General features: G+C 42.7%; 1 long non-coding RNA gene, 1 other non-coding gene and 1 pseudogene across 5 annotated transcripts in view; 1 reads left to right on the top strand and 2 right to left on the bottom strand.

Moving 5' to 3' along the window:
• Window positions 1-17413, top strand: part of LOC128929089 (uncharacterized) — a 60007-nt gene that overhangs the window by 3791 nt on the left and 38803 nt on the right. For all 4 annotated transcript variants that reach the window (XR_013523115.1, XR_008475015.2, XR_008475014.2 and 1 more), the window contains exons 2-5: window positions 2906-2989; window positions 3491-3527; window positions 5202-5272; window positions 15314-15409. This is a non-coding gene — a long non-coding RNA (uncharacterized LOC128929089). The remainder of the gene's footprint in view (window positions 1-2905; window positions 2990-3490; window positions 3528-5201; window positions 5273-15313; window positions 15410-17413) is intronic.
• Window positions 3464-3666, bottom strand: LOC118145840 (U2 spliceosomal RNA; annotated as a pseudogene).
• On the bottom strand, window positions 15821-16011 carry LOC118146071 (U2 spliceosomal RNA). The gene has a single exon (XR_004731528.1). It is a non-coding gene; the product is annotated as a U2 spliceosomal RNA (small nuclear RNA).

The raw sequence follows: 17413 nt of genomic DNA, 5'->3' as shown, positions 1-17413 counted from the left end.
GGATTTTTGTGGTCTGACGATACTCTGGATCCCCTGCTCCTCCCATGCGAGCTGTGTGTGAAAGCATCACTCCCCAAAGCAGTCTGCTGTGTTCCAGCAAGTTCCCAGCCTGGGCCAAGCATTCCAACTTGACAAGCCAATCTGGGATCGGGGTCCCCCAGGGCTGGTTTTTCTTACTTTATAGGTTATCTTGGCCAGTGCAGTGACTCACGCCTGTAATCCCAGCACTTTGGGAGGCTGAGGCGGGCAGATCAGCTGAGGTCAGGAGTCCAAGACCAGCCTGGCCAACATGGTGAAACCCTATCTCTACTAAAAAAACCCAAAAAACCAAAAAACCAAAACACACACACAAAGATTAGCTGGGTGTGGTGGCGCAGCTGGTATTCCCAGCTACTAGGGAGGCTGAGGCGGAAGACTTGCTTGAACCTGGGAGGTGGAGGTAGCAGTGAGCCACAATTGCACTACTGTCCTCCAGTCTGGGTGAGAGGGTGAGACTCCATCTTGGGAAAAAAAAAAGCTCCATCTTGGGAAAAAATGTCTATTTGGTCATAGGATACCTTTCTTACAAAATAAAAATTCACTGTATGTTATGGATTTCAGGCTCATCACATTGATAAGATAAAGGTACCAGTTTGGTAAGTATATTTAAGGAGTCAGTGCAGTCAACCTCCATGGCAATATTAAGGAAAGTATATGGTGACTAATACTGTGGGAGCACCGTGGTCATTGTAGCCTAATTAGAGAAGTAAGAGAGTTCTGTACTTGTGGAGACCACAGCCATTGGCCCCCTAAAGGTTGACTGAAAAATCACTGGCATGAGATAGGTCAAATAATAGGAGAAAAGGCCTACAAAATTATTTAACCTGTATACACAGGAGCCTTCAGGGTAAAGACCTAACTTTCCGATGAGTTACAGAAACTCATATACCATTTTGAGATAACAGAAAGAAAGGGGGCCTGGATTCTAGTAAAACAGGTTATAGGAGGGAAAACAAGAGGAATTCTATTGAAGGACAATAAATAATTGGTAGGGAGGATGATTGGATGGGGAACAAAGATTAACTTGTAAATAGTTTTCTTTGTAATGTAGATAATTCTTGGGATCATTATACTGTCATTATATTCCTGCCATAATAGTCACTGTACTCGTGAAAAGGTCTGCTCAGGTGCGGTCACATCCTGGTCTCCCTTTCAGCAATAGATAATGCAATAACAGGGAGGAAAATAAAAAAAAAGTTATTCTCTTTGATGGGTCCGAATCTTAAGCAGATGAAAGGAACTTCAGCTTCTTTGAGAGAGACAGTGGAGAGGGGAAGGTCAAAGAGACCTTGAGGCTTCTTAAATTCAGCATATTTTACCATATTTTGGGGTATTGGTTTCTGAGCTCACATATAAAAATTTTTTTAATTAAAAATATTTTATAGACAGAATCTGACTGATGTGGTTTGGCTGTGTCCCCATTCAAATCTCAACTTCAGTTGATCTCCCAGAATTCCCAAATGTTGTGGGAGGGACAGGGGGAGGTAATTGAATCATGGGGGCAGGTCTTCCCTGTGCTATTCTCATGATAAATAATGAGTAAGTTTCAGATATGTGACAGGTTTATCAGGGTTTCCACTTTTGCTTCTTCCTCCGTTTCTCTTGCTGCCCCAAGTGCCTTTCACCCCCCGCAGTATGATTCTGAGGCCTGCCCAGCCTTGTGGAACTGTAAGTCCAATTAAACCTTTATTTCTTCCCAGTCTGGGGTATGTCTTTATCAACAGTGTGAAAACAAATACACTCACTGTGTTGCCTGAGCTGAATTGCAGTGATACAATGATAACAGTACAATCACCACAGACATGGTGGTGGCGGATACCTGTAATCCCAATTACTTGGGAGGCTGAGGCAGGAGAGTTGCTTGAATCCAGGAGGCAGAGGTTGCAGGGAGCAGAAATTGCCCCATTGCACTCCATTGAATGCCCACCAGCCTAGTGAGGTGGGAATTCAGAGTTAGATTTGACCTGATTTCTTTCTCATCCATTGTTTTGAGTTGTAATTCATATATTGTAAAATTCATTCTTTTATTATTATTGTTTTTAAAGACGGGCTCACTCTGTTGCCCAGGCTGGAGTGCACTGGCATGAGTGTGGCTCACTGCAGTGTTGACCTCCTGGGCTCAAGCCATCCTCCCACCTCATCTCCCAAGTACCTGGGACTACAGGTGTAAGCCCCCTCACCCAGCTAATTTATTTTCATTTTTGATAGAGATGAGGTCTTGCCATGGTGCCCAGGCTGGGCTTGAACTCCTGATCTCAAGCAATCCTCCCACCTAGCTTCTCAAAGTGCTGGCATTACAGCTGTGAGCCACCACACCTGGCCAAAATTCATGCTTTTAAAGTTTACAGTTTGGTAGTTTTTCCTTCTGTGTGAACACAGAATCATGCAACCATTAACACTATTAAATTCTAGAGCACGTTCATTATTCCAAAAGAAATCCCATACACATCAGTAATCACTCTCCATTCTTCTCTTTCCCACCCCCAGCCCCTGGGAAACACTAATTTACCTTCTGCTTCTATAGATTTGCCTCTTCTAGACATTTCATATAGATTGAATTATGTAACATGTATCCTTTAATGTCTGGCTTCTTTCACTTGGCATAATGTTTCCAACATTCATCCACCTTGTAGCATGTATCAGTGCCAGTTTATTATGCCTAATCTGAAATCTAAGATGCTTCAAAATCTGACCTTTTTTTTAATACATGGACACGTATGTTTATTGCAGCATGATTTAGAATAGCAAAGACTTTAAACCAATTCCAATGCCCACCAATGATAGGCTGGACAAAGAAAATGTGACACATACACTTCATGGAATGACTATGCAGCCATAAAAAACAATGAGTTCGTGTCTTTTGCAGGAACATGGATGAACCTGGAAACCATCATTCTCAGCAAACTGGCACAAGAACAGAAAATCAAACACCGAATGTTCTCACTCATAGGTGGGTGTTGAACAATGAGGACACAGGGACACAGGGAGGGGAGCATCACACACTGGGGTCTGTTGGGGGGAAATAGGGGAGGGACAGCGGGCGGTGGGGAGTTGGGGAGAGATAGCTTGGGGAGAAATGCCAGATATAGGTGATGGGGAAGGCAGCAAATCTCACTGCCACGTGTGTACCTATGCAACAATCTTGCAAGTTCTTCACATGTACCCCAAAACCTAAAATGCAAAAAAAAAAAAAAAAAAGTCCAAGTCCAGGCGGGGCAACTGGTGCACCCCATTTCTTTAAGTGATTACAATCACTTATTACCCAGCTGAGATCCAAAGAAATCTAGGAAACATTGAACATGCTCTATTGGCACATAGTTATAGTTACAGTGAAAATCGAAGTACTGGGAGACCTATCGTATGCCACCAGCAGATCAGACCCTTACATCACTTTCAGAAAATAGATCTGAGAGCTAATCAGGAATATTTTTTACTCACACCTTGCAAACAGATTGTACCCCGCGAGGATACTGCACGGAGTGAATAAGGTAAGCTGCTACTCAGTCTTCCAACTCCATAAATGCATTTTATATATTTTTGTCGGATAGCATATAGACTACGTATCAGACACTAAGCTGATAAAAACAGATATTATACTTAATGTCAGCCAAAAGGCCGTGAAGCGATACTGTCACTATCGTCCCCACCGTCACCTTCCCATTCTCTTCCACGTTCATGTCTCGGTGAGAGCCCCAGCCTAGCTCCTCGCCTCTTTCCCAGGGTCTCTTCACACCACTATTGATGCCATTACACACTCGGGCTGATTTCTTATTCTCCACGTTTGAAAAGGAAAATCTTACACTTGGGATTACTCCGGCCTTCCCGGGCTTTCATTTCAAATTTGCATGCCCCGCCCTCTCCCAAGGGGCGTGGCATCCGCGGTTGACTCCGCCCCCCCGGGGCCCGCTTACGCTTGGGGAGCCGGGGCTCAGCTGTGGGCGACTTCTTGGTTTGTATCCACCTAGCGAAAAGACAACCAAAAGACACCTGGCGGGGTGGGGACGATGGGGAGAGGAGTCTGTAGAAGATACCTGTTGGCGGAGAGTGGTCCACGTTTTCCCGGAAAAAGGAAAGGTCTCAGGGCTTCATCACTAGAGGAGCTGAGGCTAAGCTGGGCCTTTAGTTCGTCAACAGCTGGCGGGAGACCAGCCTCCTACCTGCTAGACCAGGGACCCATTCCGAGACAGGGAAGCAGAAGGTCTGGAGGGGCTTCCCAGAGCAGGGACTGGACTTCCTCCCCGAGGCAGGAACTAGAGACGGATTTCACCATGTTGGCCAAGCTGATCCCAACTGCTGACCTCAGGTGATCCACCCGCCTCGGCCTCCCAAAGTGCTGGTTTGATAAAGGATGGCAGGTCAGCGTTTCTTGTTTGTACCCTTGACTATGTGGACTAAGAGTTAAACCTATTGCAGTGATTATCTATTATACAGGGCATGCTTCTCGCAACATACTGTAAAATTGTTGGCTCAATATTGGTCTTTCCACTTAGACTATGAGCTATATTGACCTCTGTTTTCCTCCTTGTAACTGCTTTTCCAGACCCTTGGACAAAGTAGACATGTATATTTATTGAAAGGAATGGAAAGAAGTAAACTAATGAGTGATTGAATGAATGAATGCCTGACCAGGCTCTCACTGTTAGTAAGGACCTTCAGCAGAAGGAAGCTCTGTTCCTTTTTGCTCTGTGTCCTCTGAGTAGTGACCTCTCTGCAGTCCTACTTGCCTATCCAGCAGCAGTGCCGATCTCTTGCTCTCAGAACACAGGAGGCTCAGCCGGGCGTGTGTGCAGGGTTTTCCCTGGAACTGGGGCCCCTTGTCTGTGTTTTAAAATTACCTGGTACTTAGCTAGCTGATGCCTGTGTCGCAGGCTGCATAACTCAAATTCATTTGCATTTCCTCTGATTTTCCATTCTTCTAAACAGTTTAAATTCACCTCCTGCAGGGGACCACCCCAAACCCCTCCAGACTGTAGGAAGCATCTCTTCTCGCTTTCTCCCTCTCTCAATCAAACAATAAAACATAGTAAAAAGACAGGTGAATGTTTTATCCCTGACTCTTGGACCACCCCACCTCTTCTTAAAGTCAATCACAATAACTGGTTCTTTTTTCATTCCTTGTGTAGCTATTTCTTTCTTTTTCTTTTTTTTTAAATTTTATTTAGGCTTCAGTCCAACATGAAGAATATCCTCCTTAGAGATTTGGGCAAACATACATGGAGGATGCCATGTGAAGGTAAGGACAGATGGAGTGATACTGCAAGCTAAGGAACCTCAGATGTCCATTGGGTAGCTATTTCTAATGCATATAGATAAGCACATACATGTAGGCCCCCATTTTACATAAATGGTACCATCTGGCACAATCTGTATTTTTTTCCTTGAAATTACAGCTTTAAGATCTTGCCATGGCCATACTTATAATACCACCTTATTCTTTCCAGGAGCTATATAGTCCCCCTTCCCTCCCCTCCCCTCCCCTCCCCTCCCCTCCCCTCCCCTCCCCTCCCCTCCCCTCCCCTCCCATTCCCTCTCTTTCCCTTCCTTTCCCCTCTCTCTCCCTCCCTCCTTCCCTTCCTTTCCCTTTTGTCCTGCTCCCTTTCCCCCTCCCCTTCCCCTCTCCCCTTCCCCTCCCCCTCCCCTTCCCTTTCCTTTTTGCTTCCAGGTTGGCGTGTAGTCTCAGCTCACTGCAACCTCTGCCTCCTGAGTTCAGACCATTCTCCTGCCGTAGGCTCTCAAGTAGTGGGACTACAGGTATGTGCCACCATGGCCCTCTAATTTTTGTATTTTTGGTAGAGATGGGGTTTCACCATGTTGGTCAGGTTGGTCTTGAACTCCTCACCTTGAATGATCTGCTAGCTTCGGCCTCCCAATATATTGGGACTACAGGCATAAGCCACCGCACCCAGCCTAAGAGCTGTAAAACATTTCATTAGGTGGTTGTATCACAGTTAATGTGACAATTTCCAGTCTTTTATATTACAAAAGATGCTTTAATTAGTACTCTTGTACATATATGTTGTATATCTTGTACATACATATATCTTGTACATCTCTCTCCCTTGCCTGTCCTTTGTTAGAAAATGGGGGAGGGGAGATAAAATAGCACAAAATTGAAGTCTGTAATCAGGCAAGATGCTGACCCACCAGCCCAACCACAGTGGGGCCCAAGGACTGAGAAATAATCCTTCTCTCTGTAACCGGTATCTGTGTTATCTGACAGCCTTGAAAGTGTTGCAAATGTTTTTCTTACTGCCCAAGGACCTTCCCTGAGTCACATACTCCCCAGACACCCTTAGAGATCCCTCTGTCACTAAGTGATTACTGCCTTTGTTCAACTTCTGTAACTCTTCCCCTCCTGCGCCACATGTAAGTTAGCAAATCAATGAAAGCCAAAGACTGTAATGTCAGATGTCCAGCCACTGGGCAATGACACAGTTTTACCTCTGCTCCCCTTTGGGTTATATGTCTTTAAAAAGGGAAATAAACTGCTTTTGGGGGAGCTTGGCTTTTTTTTTTGAACACGAGCCAACCAGTGCTCCTCAGCTAGCCAGATACAAGTCTCTTCCTTACTCACTCTGGTGTCTGAGGGGCTATGTCAGCGGCTTTTCCTGCCACAATGTGAGCACATATATTTGTGAGGGGTAACAGCCTAGAATTGAAATAGCTGGCCAGGCATGGTGGCACACACCTGTAATCCCAGCACTACGGGAAGCCATGGCAGGCAGATCACCTGGGGTCAGGAGTTCAAGGCTAGCCTGACCGACATATAGTGAAACCCTGTCTCTACTGAAAAATACAAAAATTAGCTGGGCATACTGGTGCACACCTGCAGTCCCAGCTACTTGGGAAGCTGAGGCAGGAGAGTCACTTGAATCTGGGAGACGGAAGTTGCAGTGAGCTGATATTGTGCCGCTGAACTAAGTCTGGACAACAGAGCCAGACTTTGTCTTTCAAAAAAAAAAAAAAAAAGAAAGAAAGAAAAAAGGAAATAGCTGAATCAAGGGTTTTTTTCATTCCCATTTTACAGATGAGATACATGCCTTTAAACCTTTGATATTGGCCGGGCGCGGTGGCTCACGCCTATAATCCCAGCACTTTGGGAGGCCGACACGGGTGGATCATGAGGTCAAGAGATCGAAACCATCCTGGTCAACAAGGTGAAACCCTGTCTCTACTAAAAATAGAAAAATTAGCTGGGCATGGTGGTGCATGCCTGTAGTCCCAGCTACTTGGGAAGCTGAGGCAGGAGAATCGCTTGAACCCAGGAGGCGGAGGTTGCGGTGAGCCGAGATCGTGCCATTGCACTCCAGCCTGGGTAACAAGAGTGAAACTCTGTCTCAAAAACAAACAAACAAACAAACAAAAAACCTTTTGATATTGATAAATATCAAAATACCTTTGATATTGATAAATTTATTTCCAAAGAAGTTGTATCAATTTATACTCTCAACAACAAAGTGTATCTGTCTATTCATTTGTAAATACAGTATTATACAAATTTTTGATATTTGCCAAGCGGACAAAAAATGGTGTCTTATAGTTTTAATTTGCATATTTGGAAAGATGATAGTATGATAACAAATAGTTACATAAGCACAATACTTTCTCAGTACTTTTACTTTTTGTGTAAAGTACTTGAATAAATACAAATACTTAAAAATACTTAAAAGCTGTTTATAGTAATTCCATAGTTATATTCTTGTCCATTATCCATTTTCTGTTAAGGAAATTAAACTTTTTTATGATACAAATTGAAAATAGTTTTCCCCAGCCATATTTTGTCTTTCAACTTTATGGTATTTTTTTGATGCCAATTTCTAGAAATGTAAAATATATTACTTTAAAAAAATGGAAGTTCTAGGGATTGTTTTTTGCTTAGAAAGATGTGACTTCCAATGTAAATTACTTTTTGTCTCATTTTTACATATAACTTCGTGACTCATCTAGATTCTATTTTTATGCACAGTGTGAGATAGAGATTTGACTTGATTGTCTCTCCGGAGGCTAGCTATTTTCAACAACACCATTTCTCTTCTGATTAGAACTGACACCTTTCTCACATTCTAGATAACCCAACACATTTAAATCTGTTTCTAGAATTTATACTGCTGTAGTGATCCACTTCCTTATTTAGGTGTCAATACCAAATTATTTCATTTACTGTGGTGTATTTATTTATTTATAATTTATAATTTTTATTTTTTTAGACAGAGTTTCACTCTTGTTGCCCAGATTGGAGTGCAACGGTGCATTCCCGGCTCACTGCAACCTCTGCCTCCCAGGTTCAAGCAATTCTCATGCCTTAGCCTCTTGAGTATCTGGGATTACAGGCATGCGCCACCATGCCTGGCTAATTTTTGTATTTTTAGTAGAAATGGGGTTTCTCCATGTTAGGCTGGTCTTGAACTCCTGACCTCAGGTGATCTGCCCATCTTGGCCTCCCAAAGTGCTGGGATTACAGGAGTGAGACATGGTGCCTGGCCCTATTGTGATCTTATAGTATATTTTAATAGGTGAAATATATTTAAAAATCCTTTCTCAGGATTTTTTTTTTTGAGACAGAGTTTCGCTGTTGTTACCCAGGCTGGAGTGCAATGGCGCGATCTCGGCTCACCGCAACCTCCGCCTCCTGGGTTCAAGCAATTCTCCTGCCTCAGCTTCCCAAGTAGCTGAGACTACAGGCACACACCACCACACCCAGCTAATTTTTGTATTTTTAGTAGAGACGGGGTTTCACCTCGTTGACCAGGATGGTCTCAATCTCTTGACCTCGTGATCCACCCGCCTTGGCCTCCCAAAGTGCTGGGATTATAGGCGTGAGCCACCGCACCCGGCCTTTCTCAGGATTTTATGGTTATTTTTTCATGTAAGCTTTGGAATCAGATTGTCTTACATTAAGAAAAATGCCTATTGGCATTTTAAATTTTATTTATTTAAGTTTTTAGATTAAGTTTTTGGAGCAGTTTTTGGTTTACAGAAAAATTGAGGAGAAAATACAGAATTGCTATATGTCTCCCCTTCACACACCATGGTTTTCTTTTTTTTTTTGGAGACAGAGTTTCACTCTTGTTACCTAGGCTGGAGTGCAATGGCGTGATCTCGGCTCACCGATACCTCCACCTCCTGGGTTAAAGCAGTTGTCCTGCCTCAGCCTCCCGAATAGCTGGGACTACAGGCTGCGCCACCATGCCCAGCTAATTTTGGTATTTTCAGTAGAGACGGGGTTTCACCATGTTGACCAGGATGGTCTCGATCTCTTGACCTTGTGATCCACCTGCCTTGGCCTCCCAAAGTGCTGGGATTATAGGCGTGAGCCACTGTGCTGGGCCCTCTTTTTTTCTTTCTTTCTTTTTTGTTTTTTGAGACAGGGTTTCACTCTGTCACCCAGACTGGAGTGTAGTAGTGTGATCATGGCTCACTGCATCCCCAGCCTCCTGGGCCCAAAGGATCTTCCCACCCCAGCCTCCAGAGTAGCTGGGACCACATGTGTATGCTACCATGCCTGGCTAATTTTTAGTATTTTTTGTAGAGATGGGGGTCTCCCTATGTTGCCTAGGCTAGACTTGAACCCCTGAGCTCAAGTGATTCTCCTCTCTCAGCCTTCCAAAGTGTTGGGATTGCCGGCATGACCACCATTCTCAGCCAGTTTTCCCTATTATTAATATCCTGTAATTAAAATGGATGAGCCAGTATTGATACTTTATTGTTAACTAAAGGCCATACTTTACATTAGATTTATGCTTTGGGGTGTACATGCTATGAATTTTGACAAATGCATCGTGTCATGTGTCTACCATTGCTGTATCATTCAGAATAAGCAGTGTCACTGCCCTAGTAATCCCATGGCTCACCTATTCATCACACTCTTCCTGGTCGTCCACTGAATCCCTAACAGTTGATCTTATTACAATCTTTACAATTCTGCCTTTTCTAGAATGTCATGTGGTTAGAATCATACAGCATATAGTCTTTGCATCCTGGCCTCTTTTACTTAGCAGTTTGCATTTATGGTTTCTGTCATGTCTTTTTGTGGCTTGGTGGCTCATTTTTCATTACTGAATAATATTCCATTGTATGAATGACTAGTTTATCCATTCAGCTATTGAGGAACACCTTGGTTGCTTCTAATTTTCGGCAATTATAAATAAAGCTGCTATAAACATTTATGTTTGGGATTTTTTGTGAACATAGTCTTCAGCTCATTTGAGTAAACACCTAGAAGCATGATTATTGGATCATATGGTAAGACAATGTTTAGCTTTCTAAGAAACTGTCAAACTGTTTTCCAGAGTGGCTGCACTGTTTCCTTATTTGTTTGTTATGCTGGAATGCAGTGCCGCGAACTTGGCTCACTGCAATCTCCATCTCCCAGGTTCAAGCGATTCTCTTGCCTCAGCCTTCTGAGTAGCTGGTATTGCAGGAGCCCACCACCAAGCCTGGCTAATTTTTTTTGTATTTCTAGTAGAGATGGGGTTTCACCACGTTGACCAGGCTGGTCTCGAATTCCTGACCTCAAGCAATCCACCCACCTCGGCCTTCCAAAGTGCTGGGATTACAGGCAGGCGCCACCACGCCCCACCTAGCTGCATGGTTTTCTAATCCTACCAGCAATGAAGGAGAGTTTCTGTTGCTCCACTGATTGGTATTTTAATTGGATTAGCATTAAATTTATAGATTAATTTAGGAGTAATTAGACTTTCATTATATTTATTGGTATTATCCAAGAATAGGGTAGATCTTCCAATTTATGAAATCTTCATTTATATTCCAGGTGGTTTTTTTTTCTTTTTTAGGCAGAGTCTTGCTCTGTTGCCCAGCCTGGAGTGCAGTGACCTGATCTGAGCTCACTGCAACCTCCATCTCCCAGGTTCAAGCAATTCTCCTGCCTCAGCCTTCTGAGTAGCTGGGACTACAGGTGTGCACTGCCACACCCAGCTAATTTTTTTTTAGATTTTTGGTAGAGATGGGGTTTTGCCACATTGGCCAGTCTCATTTTGAACTCCTGACCTCAGATCATCCACCAACCTTGGGCACCCAATGTGCTGGCATTACAGGCATTAGCCACTGCTCTTGGCTCCAAGTAGCATTTAAAGTTTTCGCTAAGCTGTGTTGGGAAATAATTCTCCAGGGGCTCTCCTGTTTCTGCATGTCTTGGGTTTTTCTGCCTTTGTTCTAGACTGTCTTTTCAAGGACATAGTATAGCAAACAGACTTAAAAGATAGAGTTAGTACCTCCCTTAGTGGCAAAGGGCAGGCATGTTTAAGGTCTAGTATAAAATATTCAGATTTCCTGAGCTCAGGCCTCTTGTCCTGTAGTGCAGATCACTGCAGGAGCAGGTGTCACCTGGCCCTCTTTTGTCCCGGCCTGCATAAACTAGAGCTCAGGAAATTGTCACAGAAAATGCTAATAGTCTGACTACTGCAATTACTGTAACAAAATCTTTTGTTTCTGAGTAAGGAGTCTTGCCTCTCTGCCAACATCCATCAAACGGTGACAGACTAAACTTTTAGCTTGCAAGCAGGGAAAGATTATTTTTATTTAGCAGGAAGAAAACAGAAAGTAGGAAAAATCTTTTGTTTAGTAGGAAAAAATATGTTGTTTCCATATGATGGAGCTATTCTTATTATTTTAAAAGTCTATTTTTAGACATTTATTATTAAAAGTCTATTTGTTATTACATAGTCACCTTACTGAATTCTCTTGTTACTTCCAATGGTTTTACAGTTAGTTGTCTGAACATCATATTGGCTGCAACAAATAATTTTGCTTCTTTCTTTCCAGTATATCTATTTCTTCTGTCTAACTGTGTTGACCAGTACTTCCAGATATATGCTAAATAGAAGTAACAGTAATTTACAAACTTGTCTAGTTTCTGACTTTAACTGAATTGTTTACAGCACTTCACCATTTATCTTGACACCAGGCTTTGGCTTAAGAATTTATATAGCCACAAAAATAAGTATAGATAGGCATGGCCATATGTACTTGTATTAAGAAAGAATTACTTAAAAATCAAGAAGTAATGTTTCCTTTTTTTTTTTTGAGACAGAGTCTCACTCCGTCACCCAGGCTTGAGTGTGGTAGCACCATCTAGGCTCACTGTAACCTCTGTCTTCTGGGTTCAGGCAAGTCTCCTGTCTCAGCCTCCCGAGTAGCTGGAATTCTAGGCGTGCACCACCACACCAGCTAATTTTTGTATTTAGTAGACATGAGTTTTGCCATATTGGCCAGGCTGGTCTCAAACTCCTGACCTCAACTGATCTGTCTGTCTTGGCCTCCCAAAGTGCTGGCATTATAGGCATGAGCCACCATGCCCAGCCAATGTTTAATTTTATCAAATGATTTTATAGCATCTCTGGATATACAATTTTATTTATGTTTTTACTTTGATCAATTAATAGGCTGTTAGTAATTATATAAATAGGTTTCTTAATATTTAGCTGTTCTTTCCAGGTTCAAATCTATTTAGTTCTGGTACATTATTTTTTAGTAAGTTCCTGAATTCTATTTATGAATACTTTTAATTTATTTTTCTTCATTCATGTTCATAAATTATTCGATAAATTTTGATGCTATTGTGATATACGCATTAAATGTGGTACCAATAAATAATGATTCTGTGGAAAGAAATTGGAAGCTTTTTTTTTTAATGTTCTGAAATAGTTTACTGGCTTGGAAGTTTCTGTTTTTCAAACATTTGTAGTTGTTGGCTTCTAGTGGTTTTCATTAATTTATCTGATTTAAAAATTTATTGTAAGTTTATGAGGTATCTCTCTCTCTCTATCTCTATTTATATCTATCTATCTATCTATCTATCTATCTATCTATCTATCTATCTATCTATATTTGAGACAGAATCTTACTCTGTTGCCCAGGCTATAGTGCAATGGTGTGATCTCAGCTCACTGCAACCTCCGCCTTCTGGATTTAAGTGATTCTTCTGCCTCAGCCTCCCAAGTAGCTGGGACTTTGGTTGAGCTTTTGTATTTTTAGTAGAGACGGGGTTTCACCATGTTGGCCAGCCTGGTTTTGAACTCTTGGCTTCAGGTTATTCACCTGCTTCTGCCTCTCAAAGTGCTGGGATTACAAGTGTGAACCACCATGCTTGGCCCTCTCTCTTTCTTAAATCATTATCTGGGTGTGTTTCTAGCCTTCTGCTGCCCTTCCTTTCCCCACTGCTGTTTTTTTTTTTTTAAATATGTATTGCCCTTAAAACAAAAACAAAAGCCTTTCTAGGTTTAATCCTGTCCTGGTATCTGCTTCTGGGAGGATGGGACTAACATCATTCTTTCCTACGTGGGCTTGACATCATTAGCTTACGTCAGCTATGATCCTGAGAGTAGACAGAGGTCTCTGTTTATCTCTCTGAATCCAAAGCCTCAGGCTAGAATCAACGTGCTGGGAGAGGACAATTCTTCACCAATTTATAGCCCTTGTGTGGGGGTGTTAGAATTGAATATTGAGATAATAATTTCTTTTTTCTCAGAAAATTTTATTTCCTCCACTCTAAGCAGGAAGACAGGACCTCTATGGCATGCAGAGGCTGCCTGAAAGTATCCTCTCATCCTGTCCTTTGGAAAATCTTGACTCATGATACTAGGTACCTCTGAGAGATAAGCAATGTTTTAAGAGGGAAGGGCAATTAGAGGACATCTGAAGCCCAGGAGGAGAGAGTGGTCCATTGCTTCTCATAGAATGGAGTCTTGAGAACTTCCTTATCTTAGGTGTTAAGGAGCTGTAAAACTCAGAGCAGGGTCGGGATGCACTGTGGACTGTATAGCATAGGCAGTGGGTCCCAAGATGGTCCTAGATTCCCATTCCCAGGTACAGCATGTAAGTATGAGAACCAGAAGACTTCAAAGTACGATGGTTGAGACAATGACGATATTAACAGTCATGTTATAAACTGAATACCAAAGTTTCTTTCTTGGTCTATGTCAACTTTCTGGATTCTTGGGGACGTTAATGGAGACAAAGGAGCCATAAGCATGCCTGAGATTGAGGCCAGTCACGATGGCTCACTTCTGTAATCCCAGCGCTTTGGGAGCTGAGGTGGGTGAATCATCTGAGGTCAGGAGTTTAAGACCAGCCTGGCCAACATGCTGAAACCCCAGCTCTACTACAAATAAAAAAACTTAGCCGGATGTGGTGGCAGGTGCCTGTTATCTAAGCTACTTGGGAGGCTGAGGCAGGAGAATTGCTTGAATTTGGGAGGCAGAGGTTGCAGTGAGCTGAGATCGTGCCATTGCACTCCAGCCTGCGAAATAAGAGCAAGGCTCCATCTCAAAGAAAAAAAAAAAAAGAAAGAAAGAAAGAAAGAAAGAAAAAAAGAATCCCTAAGATTGAATGCCCACCAGCCCAGTGAGGTGGGAATTCAGAACCAGATTTGACCTCATTTCTTTCTTGTCCAGTTTTTCGAGTTATAAATCATATATCATAAAATTTATTCTTTTATTATTTTTAAAGACAGGCTTACTGTGTTGCACTGGCATGAGTGTGGCTCACTGTAGCATTGACCTCCTGGGCTCAAGCTCTCCTCCCACCTCACCTCCCCAGTAGCTGGGATTACCGGCGTGAGTCCCCTCACCCAGCTAATTTATTTTTATTTTTGATAGAGATGAGGTCTCACCAGATGGTCTTGAACTGATCTCAAGCAATCTTTCCACCTACCTTCTCAAAGTGCTGGCATTACAGCTGTGAACCACCACACCTGGCCAAAATTCATGCTTTTAAAGTGTACAGTTTGGTAGCTTTTAGTTCTATGTGTACACAGAATTGTGCAACCATTGACACTATTAAATTCTGGAACACAGCCATTATTCCAAAAGAAATCCCATATATATCAATAATCACTGTCCATTCTTCTCTTCCCTCCGCAGCTCCTGTAAACCACGAATTTACCTTCTGTTTCTATAGATTTGCCTATACTAGACATTTTATGTAGATTGGATTATATAATATGTAACCTTTAGTGTCTGGCTCCTTTCAAGGTGGATGTTTCCAAAGTTCATCCACCTTGCAGCATGTATCAGTGCGAGTTTATTATGCCTATTCTGAAACCTAAAATGCTTCAAAATCTGAACTTTTTTTCCTTTTTTACACAGGTACGTATGTTTATTGCAGCACTATTTAGAATAGCAAAGACTTGGAACCAACTTGAATGCCCATCAGTGATAGGCTCGACAAACAAATTTTGTTAGGCTCAAAGAAATCCCATATACACCACGGAATGACCATGCAGCTAGAGAAAAGATTGAGTTCATGTCTTTTGCAGAAACACGGATGAAGCTGGAAGCCATCATTCCCAGCAAAGCGATACAGGAACAGAAAACCAAACAGAAAACCAAACACCGCAGTTCTCAGCTACAGTGTGAGTTGAACAATGAGAGGAACACCAAGGGGTTAGGGAGGGCGGTTAGGGGAGAGAGCATTAAGACAAAGATACAGTGCATACCATGCGATGCGAGACTTCAAATACAGATGACTCATTGATAGGTATAAGCTAACTACCATGGCACATGCACACCCATGCAGCAGTCTTGCAGGTTGTACGCTTGGATCCCCGAAACTAAATGTTTTAAAAGAGAGAAAAGCTAAGGTCATGATTCGTTAACTAACGAATGAACTCTGAAAAGAGTTACCACCAGTCAAACGCTATGCTAATATCTAAGTATCTTCTACTAATTCAAAGTTAATGATGCATAAAGAACCTTATAGACACAAAGCAAATAACTTGAAAGTATTTTTATTTCTAATTTTGCAAACCAGTTGTATCCCCCACAGGGGGTGCACCGTTCCTGGAAGTACTGCAATACCAGGTCGATGCGTGGAGTGGACGGAGCAAGCTCCTATTCCATCTCCCAAATCCAGAAATAGATTTAATATGGTGTTCTCAGATGGAGAACATATCAGATATTAAACTGATAAGAACAGATACTACACTTGATCTTAGCCAAAAGGCCGAGAAGCGATGTTGTCACCTTCGTCCCCGCAGTCACCGTCCCACTCTCATCCACATTCAAGTTGCGGTGAGAGCTTCAGCCTTGCTCCTCCTCTCATTCCCTTGATCTCTTCCACACCACTATTCATGCCATTACACACTCGGGCCGATTTCTTATTCTCCACCTTAGAAAAGGGAAATTTTACACCCGAGATTGTTCCGGCGTTCCCGGGCTTTGATTTCAAATTTGCATTCCCCGCCCTTTCCCAGAGGGCGTGGCCTCCGCGGTTGAGTCGGCCCCCGGGTCGCCTCCTCTTGGAGAGCCGGGGCTCCGCTGGGGGTAACATCCTTCTTTGTCTCAACCGAGCGAAAAGACAGAACCGAAAGAGACTGGGGGCGAAGGCGAGGGGGTCTGTGGCAGACACCTGCCATGTGTCTACCATTGCCATGTGTCTACCATCGCCATGTCATACAGAATAAGTAGTTTCACTGCCCTAGTAATCCCATGGCTCACCTATTCATCTCGCTCTTCCTGGTCCTCCACGGAATCCCTGACAACAGTTGATCTTATTACAATCTTTACAGTTCTGCCTTTCCTAGAATGTCATAGAATCATACAGCATATAGCCTTTGCATCCTGGCCTATCTCACGGAGCAGTTTGCATTTAGGTTTCTGCCATGTCTTTTTGTGGCTTGATGGCTAATTTCTTTTCATTACTGAATAGTATGTTATTATATGAATGCACCACAGTTTTCCCACTCAACTATTGAAGAACACCTTGGTTACTTCTAATTTTTGGCAATTATAAATAAAGCTGCTATAAACATTTATGTTTGGATTTTTTTTTTTTTTTTTTTTTTTTGAGACTGAGTTTCACACTTATTGCCCAGGCTGGAGTGCATCTCGTCTCACCACAAACTTCCCCTTCTGGGTTCAAGCGATTCTCCTGCCTCAGCCTCTGAGCAGCTGGGATCTCAGGTGATCCACCTGCCTTGGCCTCCCTAAGTGCCTGGATTACAGACATGAGGCACTGTGCCAGGCCAGAAAATAGAAATATATGTAATACATTTTAGAAAGAAAATTCATTTTAAAATGAATTTAAAAATAACTAAGTTAAAGTTATATGCATATTATGCCATAATCCTTTTTCTCCAGTATCAGGGAAGTTCCGTACATTGCACCAACTAAAGTAGTTTACTGGCACGTGATAGGGAATATGTAGATGGTAGCAACATTTCAAATGCCTTACAGCCTTCTTTAGACAGACTTCCCACCCCCAGCTTTGGCCCCTACCATTCTTCCTCCGTCCCTCCCTCCCTTCCTTCCTTTTTCTTTCTTTCTTTTTAAATGGATTCTTGCTCTGTCATCCAGGCTGGAGTGCAGTGGGCAACCTCTGCCTCCGGGGCTCAAGGGATTCTCTCGCCTCAGCCTAC

Source organism: Callithrix jacchus, chromosome 10 (genome assembly GCF_049354715.1).
Source record: "Callithrix jacchus isolate 240 chromosome 10, calJac240_pri, whole genome shotgun sequence".
Classification (NCBI taxonomy): Eukaryota; Metazoa; Chordata; class Mammalia; order Primates; family Cebidae; genus Callithrix; species Callithrix jacchus.
The sequence above is the reverse complement of the archived record's forward strand: the minus strand, read 5'-3'. Positions and strand labels throughout refer to the sequence as shown.